Source organism: Mus caroli, chromosome 8 (genome assembly GCF_900094665.2).
Source record: "Mus caroli chromosome 8, CAROLI_EIJ_v1.1, whole genome shotgun sequence".
Classification (NCBI taxonomy): Eukaryota; Metazoa; Chordata; class Mammalia; order Rodentia; family Muridae; genus Mus; species Mus caroli.
The window spans coordinates 116,754,275-116,767,360 of NC_034577.1; the positions used below are offsets into that span (position 1 = coordinate 116,754,275).

Here is a 13,086-nt window from a genome sequence, read left to right on the forward strand (position 1 = left end):
GTGACCAGCTGCTTCCTGTCTGTGGAGGCCACGTGACCAGCTGCTTTCTGTCTGTGGAAGCCATGTGACCAGCTGCTTCCTGTCTGTGGAGGCCATGTGACCAGCTGCCTCACACCTGCCACTGGGTTCTCATCTCCATGATGGCTCAGTGAGAGACCTTGTCTCAAGGAAATAAGGAAGAGAGTAATACAGCAGGACACCAGTGCCTTCTTCTGGCCTTTACATGTATATATATGGATGTGTGCACCATTCATGCATGTATGCGGGTGCTGTATACATGTGTACTCTACAATAAACAAACCCAAGTGGCTGGTGCCTAGAGAGCTATATCAGAGGTTAACCATGGCTCCAAAAGCACCAGCACATCTATGCATGCACATACACCATTAAAATCCCAATATGCACCCAATGCTTGTGTTCATGTGTTTGCATGTACAACACACACAGTGTGTATGTTTGTGTGTGTGTGTGAGAGAGAGAGAGAGAGAGACAGAGAGAGACAGAGAGACAGAGAGAGGAGGGTGGTGAAGGGCAACCTTTTGTACCGTTCCTCATGGGAGGTTCAACTCTTTTGCTCCAAGCAGGATTTTTCCTATTTACATTGAACCTGGTTGTGTTGGACACTGGGGTTACAAAGAAGGAAAATGAGATTCCAGCCAGATTGGAATATCTTGTACGGGGTACACAGGGGCAGAGGACCCAGAGCACTGGAAGCCGACTTTCTTTTTTTTTTAATTCCTGTGAATCAAAGCAGGGTTATTTTTGTTGTTGTTTGCAATTTGTAAACATTTGGTGTCCTTAATTAGCTTTGCAGCCCAGAAGAGCACACATGGCCTTTTGTTCTTTGGGGTCCACATTAGTTCTTGGTGTCTGCCTGCAGCTACACTTTCAGTCTTAAGGCAGGCTGCTGCATCAGAAGAGCTCAGAGGTACTCTGAGGACAAGCTATAGAAATGAGGCCACAGTGCTCTCTGTCCATAAAGAGCTTCAGGGCTGCAAAACACCTCCCACAAGGTAGCAATGGAAGGCTCCGGACCCAGAGAGCCTTCTCCAGTGGCAGAGGTCACACAGCTGAGTCTTCAGTCTGAGGGAATATGGCAAGTCGTAGGAGGCACTGGCCTTGCCAGCCTGCTAACAGCCAGGATACAAGCAAGGCCTGAGAACAGAACAGAGAGATGCTGCTACACTCAAGCCTCCAGCATGTGAACTGCCACCCCCACCAAAAGCATGAGGCTAGCGAGGATCAGGGAAGACAGCTTATGGTGGACAGCGGGTTGCAGCTTAGAACTTCAAAACCTGTTTTCACCTTTACACTGACTGTTCTCTCTGCGTGCTTTGTCTTTAACTTCTGGGCATCAGTCATCTCTCTGTATGTACCTGCACTGTGTGTGTGCCCCATTCCCACAGAAGCCATGCAAATGCTGGTATCCAACCCAGAACCCTTTGCAAGTTCGGCAACACTCTTAACCCCTGAGCATCCTCCAGCCTCTCACGCTGACTTGTCCTCGGTGGAGTTTTAAGGCTTGTTTCTCCAGTGTTGGGGAGATGATTCAGTCAATGAACGTGCTTTCCGTGCCCACACGTGGACCAGAGCTTGGTTCCCAGAATAAGAAGCCAGGCAAGGCTCGGGTTGGGGAACAGAGCTGGGTGGTCCTGGTGCTCACTGGCAGGTCAGACTAATTTACTTGGTTAGTTTTGAGCCATTGAGAGACTCTGGCTGGGAAAAAAAACCAAAACCAAACCAAACCAAAACAAAACAGAAGATGAACAGCTTCAGAGGCCACCCTCTGTCCACCACACTCACACAAACACGAACACACAAGGTTGACAGGTGCCACAACTCAGTTTATAATACAAGGAAAGAAATCCCTGGAAATGAGCAGCTAAACTTCAGATGGGTGATGTGGCATACCCATAACGTGTCCAATTCTAGGACATTCTAATGGACTCTTTTGATGGCATTCCTTAAATATCAAAGAATGTGTAATTTTGTAGGGCTCAGCACTAGCATCTCCTGGTCATGACCAATGTCTGCTTCTCAATGTCCCATTTCATTGTGTTCCCTCCCCACAGCCCTGCCTCTCCATCTGCATCCCCTGAGAGGCAGAGTTCTCAGGCTTGGTGTCTCACTCCTGGGGTGGCTCACACACACATAGGCAGGCCTGAGGCTCTAATGGAACACTTGAATGCTGTGGTGTTCAAGTTCCTGACACCACAGATGAACAGTATGGAAATGGTTTCTGATGAACCCTGGGCAACCACCTCACAAACTGCTACACAGCGTCGTCTCGTTTTGTGTTGTGTGATTTTAGAGATGATGCCTTGCTACACAGCCCTGGGCACAGGGGTGGCTGGCTTTGAACTCAAGACTTCTTATCTCAGCTGTTCTAGACTTCTTGCCTCATTTCCACAAGACAGGGACCCCAGTCCTGCTTTGCAGAACAGGATGAAGACATCAACCTGATTCCCATCCTAAGCCTTGAGCTTGGTCTGAGGCTACTGCATTGGGTACCAAGTCTCAGGTTTGGCTGCCCAGAGTGAGATTCTCAGCAGATCATGCAGGAAACTCATCTCAGGAGGCTCTAGGTTCTCCCTTCAAGTGCCTGGGAAGCACACCCAGATGTACAACATCCTAGTTGGATCTCCAGGCTGGCTTGTGAGGTCACAGGAAGACTATAGAGTAGAATGTGAAGGATGTATATAGTGAGCCCCACATCTGAGAATCCAGAGCCTACAGGATCAACAGGGGCCGTTCTGAAAATGAGCAGAAAGAGGGAGACTGAGTTCATGCCCTCACTGCTATGAACGGAGTGGCAAGAGTCTGTAAGATGCAAGCATGGTCATCATTGCGATGTCTGTGGACTCTGGTCAGCCATGTAGATGGGAAGGGGAGAAAAGAGAAGAGAACTACCGCCAGGCTGCTCAGGACTCCTGGATCTTATAGGTCATTTTAGTATATTATTTCTGTAAAGTCAAGCTCTCTGGTCCACCCCCTTCTTTTGGGCCCACCAGTGGGAGCCAGCATGGCTGACTTGCTGACATGGGGTTCTGCCTGGGGTTTTGTCCTTCACAGAGAAAGGTGTTCTTCTCCAATTCATTTCTTTAATTTGGAAGCATTTCAGGCCCAGATATTTATTTTCCTAAAGAGAAGAGAGAGACACACAACTTCAAAGGACCAGGAAGGCTTATGTCATTGGAAGGGAGATGCCTGCTGCCTTTGCCTGGAGGATAGCCATCTGGGAGGGCAGAGGCTATGGGGACCTGGGAAGGAAGGGGTCGCACACTCAAACCAGTCACTGGTCCTGACATAAGCCAGGGGCAGATGCCATTGCTGGAACATGACAAGGATGCCTGCTTTCATCTGTACAATCTGCAGAGCTCACACGCACCCTTCTCTTGCTGCCCTCCTGACAGGGCTGAGGGCTTAGCCAGGCCTCTGTAGTCACCCACAATGAGCACCCTGCCGCCCCCACTGCGCCTCCAGAGCAGGTGGTGCCAGTTCCTGCTCCTGTGTGGATTCCATCCGTTCCATCACGTCTACAAGAGGGACAGTTTGTCTACCACATCCACACAGGTCAGAGAGTGCTGATAAACTGTTGTGAGGCCAGGGGTGGGAGCTGAATTGCAATGGTGCTTTGCTGTCTACCTGCTCGGGTATGTGTCCACCTTGCTATTTATCTTCCTCACTTTGGCTCACATGCTCAAAACAGAAACTATGGCTACGGTAGAGCCTTCTTGGTTCCAGAGGAGAAGAAGCTGGTTTCCAGATCACTCCTGGGGGCTCAGTCATCAGCCACCAGCAGGGGCCACAGGCTTTACCATGTCACACTGCCCACACCTGGCTGGTTACTTCTTCCTTGAGAGGAGGTTGGGGGCCTGCTCTCTGCTGCTGGCTCTCTTTTCCACAGGAACAGACTTTTAGCTTGGGGTTCCCTGCCGGGCTTATTGGTTTTAGGGAGGTGCTGCTTGAGGCTGAGAGGCTGCACAGGGCTGTATCTGAGAGGAGATGGGTGAAGGAAATGCAAGCCTTGTTGGGGTTCTGTGCTGTGTTCTGGCTGCAATAGAATAACCTAACAAGAACAATGACTTAGAGAAAGTTGTAAGAGTGTATGTGTGTGTGTGTGTGTGTGTGTGTGTGTGTGTGCTCGTACGCACACATTCTGGTGCACATGCACATGTGTGCACATGTAGGTTAGAGGTTGTCCTCAGACGCCATTTCTTGGGAACCTCCCACCTTATTTTATAGACAGGGTATCTCATCAGGACCTGGGGATCACCAATGAGACTAGACTAGCTGGCCAGTGAGCCCCAGGATCCACCTATCGGACTCCCCAGCTCTGGGATGGCAAGGACATGCCACAGTGCTACCTTTTTGCTCGGGTTCTCGAGGCTGAATTCAGCTCTTCAAGCTCAGTAAACACTTTACCAAGTCAGCCATCTATCCCTCAGGGCCCAGGAAGGAAGGACTTCCTGAGCTTCCAGTGTCGCCAAGGGTAAGAATGGCTTTTACGGATCCCTTGTGGCTATGGATCTTGTAATTGGTCCTATGACATCAGAAAGCGGAGACCTCAGACATAAACCCTTGAACCTGAGTGAGCTGTATGCATCCAGCCATTCCCTCACTACTTTCCCCTCAGCTAGGCCTGTGTCCTAAAGACTGCTCAGCCTTTCCAAGCAAGACCATTAACAGGGGAGCAAGTATTCAAATGTACAAGTCTGTGAGGTTTATTTTACATCTGAACCTGTCACAGATTCTCACCCATTGCTTTCCTGCAAATCCCGTTCAGAAGTCATGGATAATGTGCGTTGACATTTAGAGGTCCTGGTTCCTCTCTTTACATAGTTTCTCAGTGCTTCCTGTCTTAGTTTCTATGGCTATTGTAAACCCCACAATCAAAAGCAACTTAGGGAGGAAAGGGCTTATTTGATCTGATAGCTTGTAGTTGAGGGAAGTCAGGGCAGGAACTCAAGGCAGGAGCCTGGGGACAGGAGCTGAGGCAGAAGTCACAGAGGGGTGCTGCTTACTAGCTTGCTCCCTGAGGCATGCTCAGCCTGCTTTCTTAGAACCCAGCCCAGGCATGGCACCGCCCACAGTGAGATGGTCCCTCTCACATCAATCCACCACCACAGTAAGAGGAAGGATGTGTGTAGGTCACAGTGGCATTCCACACCTTTGAAAGCGCAGGTGGTCCTCTTACTTACTCAGCTGGTTTATTGGTGGTGGTCTCTCCCTTTCCTAACTCCTTCCCACCCCTCCTCCCAAAACACACACACACACACACACACACACACACACACACACACACACACACAGCGTTCTCTCCGTGCTCAGCCAAGATCCCCTGTGCCTCTAAGATCAGGGATGGTCAACGAAAGAGTTAACATCTATTAAACCAGTCAGTCACCTTAGGAAACTGCTCTGTTTACAGAACAAATGAAACCAGAGCCAATAATGACTTTGTCGTCCTTGCCCTTGCTTTAGTGTGGGAGCAGAAAGAGAGGCTGAGTCAGAGGCAGGACTTGCGCATGCGCATGGCGAAGCAAGAGGTCCAGGGCCCGTCTCCCCTATTCATACTTCACCGTGTTTGTTTGTTTGTTTGTTTACTTATTTTGAGGCAGCATCTCTCAGTGAACCTGGAGTCTCCTGATTCAGCTAGGCTGCTTGGTCTGCAAGCCTAAGGAGCCTCTCTTTACTGTCTCCCTGGTAGGCAGGATCACAGGTTCCCAACAACACTGTACCTGACCTTTTCTGCAATGCTGGGGATCCAAACTCGGGTTCCCATGGCTGCCGACAAGCATTTTACTGATTGAGCTGCCTCCCCTTAATGGACTTTTGCTCTGTCCTGCTGTGGCGTCCGGGGGTTTGTTGGGTGGAAACATTTCTCTTGCTCTGTTGAAACCTCCCAAATCGTGATTAAGCAGGTCGTCTCCGGTGTTCAGTAACAGACCTAGATCTGTCAGCCGGGCTGCCAGCCCTCATTTGTAAGCTCTCTGGAAGGAGTACACAATTGTACTCATTTTCTGTCCACTCCCGGGCCAGCTAATGGCTGCTCCTGAGTCACAGCGCATGATTCAGCATTACCTCCTCCTGGGTCTGCAGGAGGAGCTGATGTCTCCTTTTGCAAACTCGCCCCTTCTGGCCCCTGCTGAGCTCATAATCCAACGCATTGCATAAGCAGCTGTGGACAGGGAGCCCTCTTCACTTCCTGGACTCACAGAGCCACCCAGAGACTCACCGGAGTGAGTGGCAGGAGCTTCCTGTCTTTCCCTTCATAATGTTCCCACTTAGATTTCAGCCAGAGAACCTGGAAAGTCTCACCTTTCCCGGCATTGCTGCTGCTTGCTCGCTGTGGCCTCTGTGAGGCTGAAGGCCCAGCCTTGGAGGTTGGGGTGCTGGCTGCTGAGGGCCAGTAGGAACGGAAAGTCAGGAAGGAGCCCAGGTCATGGTCTCTGGGTCATGAGTACCTGGCAATCCAAAGGTGTTTCTCACAAAACAAAACACAAACAAAACAGAAACAAACAGCTCCCCAGGGTATACACAAGTCTAACCTGGCCACAGCTGAGTTACCAGGACTGTATCCATCACAGGTAAGGGACTTTGAATAAAAGCATGTCCCTAGAGATGGTCCCTTCAGCCCTGGCAACTGTCACTTGTCATGTGATCTACCACACAGTCTATCTAAAACAGGAGACAGAAATGGAAGATGTAGGGTCAGAAGGCTGAAGCCAGGATCCAGGTCTATGTCTAGAAGAGGCAGGTAGCAGGAGAAGGGGACACTGAAAGCCCTGTGTCCCTCATGCTTGCAGCGTCAGAGCACACACAGCACTGAGCCAATGGAGCGCACATCACAATCCAGCAGGCAGCCAGTGATCTGTGACAGAGACTGCCTAGGAGACCAGCACTGACTTCCTGCTTCTCCCTTATGGGGGGGATCTGTCTTGTGTCAGACAACTGACACATGCCCTCCAGGGTTAGCATGTCTGTGACTGTCCATCTGGCCACAGGTTCAGTCCAGACCAGACAGGCTTGTTGGAGGTGCTTTGAATTACAGTACTATGACTCTGGCTTTCCAGGCAGAAGCCCCATTTTCTCTTCCCACAGGAGATAATGCCATAGACTGCTACTTTGTGGGTGATGACTGCTACCTCGCGAGTGACCTCTGTGAACCTACACATTCTGCCGCTCACTCTGACCCCACCATTTTCTCTCCTGCTCTAGAAATAATGAAGCAAGGATGCTTCGAATGCTCAGCACTTCCCACAACACTGGCCCTTCTGAGAAACCACTTCTTGACCTTTTGCTGTCTCCTCCTCCTGTCAACCTTCACCATCATCCGTCTCCTTCCCTGGCCTGACAGCTCCTCATTCTTAGGCTTCCGGCCTCCTGCATGTGGCAGTAGTTCCTGCTCTCCCAGCATCCCCATCAGCCGTCCAGAGCTTTAAAAGGCCCTCTGGACCTCAGTAGTCTTTAGAAGTGCTACCAAGTTCTCCTCCAGTTTGGAAGCATGCCCGACAGGCAGGATAGTACCACAGGCCACCTTCCGATTCACTTTCATTGTATTCATTATCTGTTACTAGCACACTTAATTCTTGATCTCCAGTAGATTCGAAGTAGCTTTCAAAATGAATATAATCCTAGAGAATAGTGTTAGTGGTTGGGGTCACTCAAGTGGAAGGGAAACAAAAAAAAAAAGAAGAGTTGGTTGTAAATTCTGACCAGACACACATAAACACACACACACACACACACACACACACATACATGCACAGACACACACATAAACACAGACACACACACAGACACATATACAAACAGCCACACATGCACACACAAACACACAGCCACACACACAAATGCAGACACAGACACACACACAGCCACACACACACACGGCAAAAGAGTGCAGTTGATCAGACCCACATCAGAGCTTTGCTGCAGGGATGCATAGAAAGTAAAACTTCACAGAAATATGGATACATTGCACGTGTGTGTGCATCATCTTTTCATCTTTGACTGTGAAAGTGCAGGCCCTTCTATAGTCTACCATAGGGATTGGTGGGTCTTTAGAGTGTGTGTGTGTGTGTGTGTGTGTGTGTGTGTGTACATGTGTATGCCTTCAGGGGTCAGAGGCAGTAGATCCCCTTGGAGGTGGAGTATAGGCTATTGTGAGCTGCCAAATGTGGGTGCTGAGAGATACCATGCAAGGGCAATAAGTGATTGGAAGCCCCGAGCCATCTTGCCAGCCCCTAGGATAGCTCATCTTGATTGTCAACTGGAAGAGATTCAGAATCACCTAGGAGACACACACATCTGAGCACGCCTTTGTTTCTAGAGAGGATTAACTGAGGAGAGAAGCTACCCTCAGTGTAGATAGCACTGCCTCACGGGCTGCAGGTTTGGAATGGTTAAAAAGAAACAGGAGTTGAGCACCAGAGAGCCAGCCCTCAGCTCTCTGCTTCTTGACTTCTTGAGTTATGGCCAGCTGCTGCACTCTTTTGCCGTGTGTGTGTGTGTGTGTGTGTGTGTGTGTGTGTGTGTGTCTGTGTCTGTGTCTGTGTGTATGTATGTGTGTCTCTGTGCATATGTGTATGTGTTTATATGTGCTTATGTGTGTGTGTATCTGTGTGTATATGTCTCTGTGTGTTTGTGTGTCTCTGTGTGTGTCTCTGTGTATGTGTATCTATGTGTGTGTCTCTGTGTGTGTGTGTGTGTGTGTGTGTGTGTGTGTGTGTAGATGCTAGGCAAGCACTCTATTGCTGAGCCACATCTCCAGCCCTGGGACATTCTCCCTCCCCCTTTTACAGATCAGAAAATCAAGACGTAGAGACGAGAGTCTTGTGGTAAACAGCACTAAAGGCAGTTTTCAGATGGAAAGGTTTGCTCCTGCTGGAGAGAAGATCAAGTATTCTATGCCAGAGGCTGTGTGGATGATGATGTGATTGGAGCTGTGGGGGGAAGGGTGCAGAGTGACAGCCGCCATTAGTAAAAGTGAGCACTCTGTCACTGGATGAGAAACCCATGCAGGCACCATGGCTTTCCAAGGTCAAGTCACCCACTGGAGCCTGGTGAGTCTGCAGCAGACACAACATAAGGGACAGAAGCAGAGGGAAAATGGACATGCTAGTTAGTGTTGGGTAGAGAGGAAGGGGGAATTCTGGGAAGATTTGCTACTTAGAGTCATTGCCGACTCTCAGAAGTCTTTGGCCAGTTGTCATTATTGATGTTTAGATTTGGGTGCTCAGTGACTCAACTCTCTCAGGCCATGGAAAGCAATAGATGGATCAGATACTCTTTTCTAGCCTCTGTGGGCACTGCATGCATGTAGTTCACAGACACATATCCAGGCAAGACTTTCACACACATAAAATAATCTAAAAAGCAAAACGTATGGTAGAAACAATAGGAAACCAGTGGGGAGCCCGGTTCTTCCTGTCTGCTCCCAATGAAATTGGGAAGAGTAGGGTGTGAGCTGAATGGATGATCTGTCAGCACCGTTAAGGCAATTACTGGAAAAAAAAAAAACATGAAAGAGAGAAGTTCCCACTGGCACCGAAAGGAATAGCTGTCTGTCTGTATAGAGTGAAGTGTTTCGTGATCTGACTGGGAGTACCACCTTTCTCAGGGCATGCTCTCCCTTCAGCTAGCTGTGCCCATAGACACTGAGCTCCCCCAGGGAGCACCTTAACCTCCTGCACCCAGGAAGCTGTGATGTCCCTGCATCGTGCACCCAACTCCAGACCTGCCTGAACTCTGATGCCGTTCCCACTCACTGAGAGACATGCCCACTTCTCGCCGTGGCACCTCGGGGAGCACTCTGCAGCACTGCCCCTTACAGGCTGCACATGGTCAGGGAAGAGCAGGATGAAATAGTTTTGAAATAGTTAATGCATTAAAATGTGACTCTCGGGCTGCAGAGGTGAGTCGGTTAGTAAGAGTGTTTGCTGCACAAGCATGAGAGCCTGCGTTTAGATGCAGCATCCTGTAAAAGGCTGGGACAGTGTGGCGTCAGCCATCGTGAGAGATCATAACTCCAGGGCAGTGTGAGTGTGTGTGAGCGTGTGTGAGGGGCCATGGCTGGAGATGGGAGGACAGCTACCAGCCTCGTTCTGCATTCGCCGAGCGAGCCTGTCTTAAAGGGGTGAGGTGGAGGATGGTGGAACAGGGCACCTGATGTAGTTAGCTACCCATATATGTACATGCACACATGAACCGCACTCACATAAAAAGTTAATGTCATTATAGAAATTAATTTGGAAGATTGGAGTGTTTGAAGATGAATTTGGTGGCACAGGTCTAATGGCACACGAGAAATTCAGAAAACATGGAGAAAAGACTGATTGAAGTCTCTGGAAATGTTTATGAAGTGTTGAAGCAGGGATAGCCTGATCTATGGCACAGCTCTAGTCCTGTCTTGAGGAAGTGTATGGCCACAGGAGCATTGCTTGACTGTTCTGTGCCTGATTCTTACAGATTAAGGGCTTCCTAAGAGATGAGGAACGCATTCCATCTGGGACAGGAAGGTGAAGGCTGTGTGGAAACTGGTTCCTGTGACAGCTGTTATTCCTGGGCTCTCTCAACCTTTGCATTCCAGGAGCCTCCAGGACTGAATCTGGGTTTTCCCGTGAGCGTGAGTCAGTGCCTGACTGTGGGATGGTCTTTTCCTGGCCGTTTCCTTAACTGCCCTCCCGCATTCTCCTGCTTCCTGGCAAGGACTCTGTGGGGGAATGGGAGAGATTTCCAGGAAGACTGTTAGTCATTACAGCCAAGCGTATCTCATGGTGACAGCTGCTGTACCCAACAGCTGGGTTCTGTAGAAAGGAGGGGGTCCTAAGCAGGCAAGAAGGCAGGTGAATGGGGAGGAGGCACGCTCAGTCGCCCCAGATGTAGAGGAAGGGTGTTGGGAAGCCTGGGTATGATGCTGCTATGCATACCATTCCAGTTGACAACCTAAAACTCTCCATTGAACATTCTGTTGCCCACTTCTGGGCCTCTGGAGCTGCAATAGGCCAGCAGGCTATTCCTCCCACAGCTCAGTAGTGGAAGAGCAACAGATAGATGCACAGAGCTGGGCAGAGTGTTCACCATCACCGTGGAAATGCTGTGTCCAGTGGTTCCAACCCAAGTCATAACTCCAATTCCAGCGAAGCCCTGATTAGTACAACATGAACATTTCATGTGCAGAGTAACCGCAGACTCTGTCCCCAGATCTCATTGTGTACTGCGGAGTGAAGCCATCTCCTGTGGTAGGAAAACACAGCAAACACTCCATCACTGCGTTTCTGGTTTGGTTCCATGTGTCTCATTGGTCCTTACTGATCCCTCATTGGTCCTTACTGATCCCTCTTTGTTTTCTTTAATCCACTTTAAATTATCTTCTGGGGAGGAAACAACAGACATTGTGGTTAACAGGTGTAGACTTAGATTTTTCAAAGCCTACTTTAATAAGGGTTCTCAAATGCTTTAGGCCTGCTTCTAGCCGTCCAAAGGTAGGGGAGAAAAGATGATAATAGGACAAGGGGATATGGACCTGTTTAGAAGTAGCTCTTTGGGGTGACTCCAATCTCTGTTGTTAGGATACCAGCAGTCCAGTTCAAAAGTGTCACCAAACACGAATCAGCAGCAGCAGTGGCAGGATCCAGCAGAAACTGCCAGGCCTCCACCTAAACAGCAAGAGTCAACGGGATCGACCAGGACCAACTGGAATGCCAGGAGTTCTCTGCCGTGCCTCTCTCCACGAAGTGAAGACGAGAGACCAATGAAGAGTTGTACAGCTAGCTCTGCAGGTGCCCTGTCACTGTCTGTTGAGTCCTATTTATATTCTCTCCAAATGTGTCCTCCCATGGTGCTGCATTACATGACACAGTGAGACACATCCACTTCAGACAGCACTCCAGCCTCACTTATTGTAGACGCCCGACTTGCCAGCAAGGAAGACGCCACAACAGGATTCTTCTGCACACGTTTATTGGGAGAGCTTGATAGTGAAGGCAAAAGATCCCGAGCCCCAGAACTGGCGCTGCTTATATAGGCCTAGGAGTGGCGTGTCTATACCTGATTGGTTGTGCTTTCAGTACCTCATTTACATTCCCCGGGATGGGCTGTGACTTGGTGCGAAACCCTTATGCACATGCGCACATTGGTTGTTTACCCGAACTTAGGGGCGGTAGCCAGCGGTAGCAAGCGCCATCTTATAATGGCGTATGTGGCTTCCCACATCTCCCCCTTTTTTATTATTATGGCCTAATCCAACGATCTAGTCGCTAGCCTCTTCAGCTCGCAACGATCAAGAAGGATCTCGTTTTTGGCAGTCCATGATCACCCTATTGTGTGCAGTGGGCATAGCCTCAGCGATGTGCAAGGGCTGATCAAGGAAATCGAGTCTTACTCATCCCAGTGCAATGGGTACACAGACCTGTGGGGTGCTAGAGCTAAGGACTCGAATGCCTATTATTTATGTAGCATGGATAACCATACTTCAGAGGAGGCCCCTTGTTCAATGGCCATGAGTGCTTGGGTGATGGCCACCTTATCATGTTTCTGTTGAGATCTGAACTTGCAAACTAACCAAAGCATGAATACCAATCCACAGCATATGGCAGCACCAAAAAGAACAACTCCCACCCACTCCTTAAAGTAGGAAAACGCAGAGGTAAGCCAAGAGGTAAACTGTACCTGACACATACACCAAACACACAACACACACACACTATTACAAGCATACATCCCAGGGCTCCCATCAGCCCTGAAGCAAGGGAAAGAATTGAGGAAACACTTGAATGCGTCAATGGCATGGGCCTCAGGAACACAGAGCTCTTCAGCTCTCACTAGCGGGAGCATTCCCAGCCACAGGAACATCCACATCCTCATTCATTGTTCTGCTTGTTTTGAATTGCTCTGGTCAGCCGTTCTGGGACCCACAGCTGTTGTCAGTGATCCTGGGGAAACACACAAACAGACTCTCTCTCCCACGTCAACACCATCAACACAGGTGGGAAATGATTTCCACGCCCTTATGGCAATCTGATTCACCTGCTCAAACACCTGCACTGGATATCCTGTCTGTTGTTTGTTTTGTCCTTTCTGTCT

At 49.4% G+C, this 13,086-nt stretch overlaps 1 long non-coding RNA gene across 1 annotated transcript in view; it reads left to right on the plus strand.

The window, feature by feature from the left end:
- The window catches only part of LOC110300943, a 41,409-nt gene extending 29,578 nt beyond the window's left edge, over positions 1–11,831 (plus strand). Inside the window, exons 3-4 of the long non-coding RNA XR_002378647.1 lie at positions 10,471–10,627; positions 11,574–11,831. This is a non-coding gene — a long non-coding RNA (uncharacterized LOC110300943). The remainder of the gene's footprint in view (positions 1–10,470; positions 10,628–11,573) is intronic.
- The last annotated feature ends 1,255 nt before the right edge of the window (positions 11,832–13,086 follow it).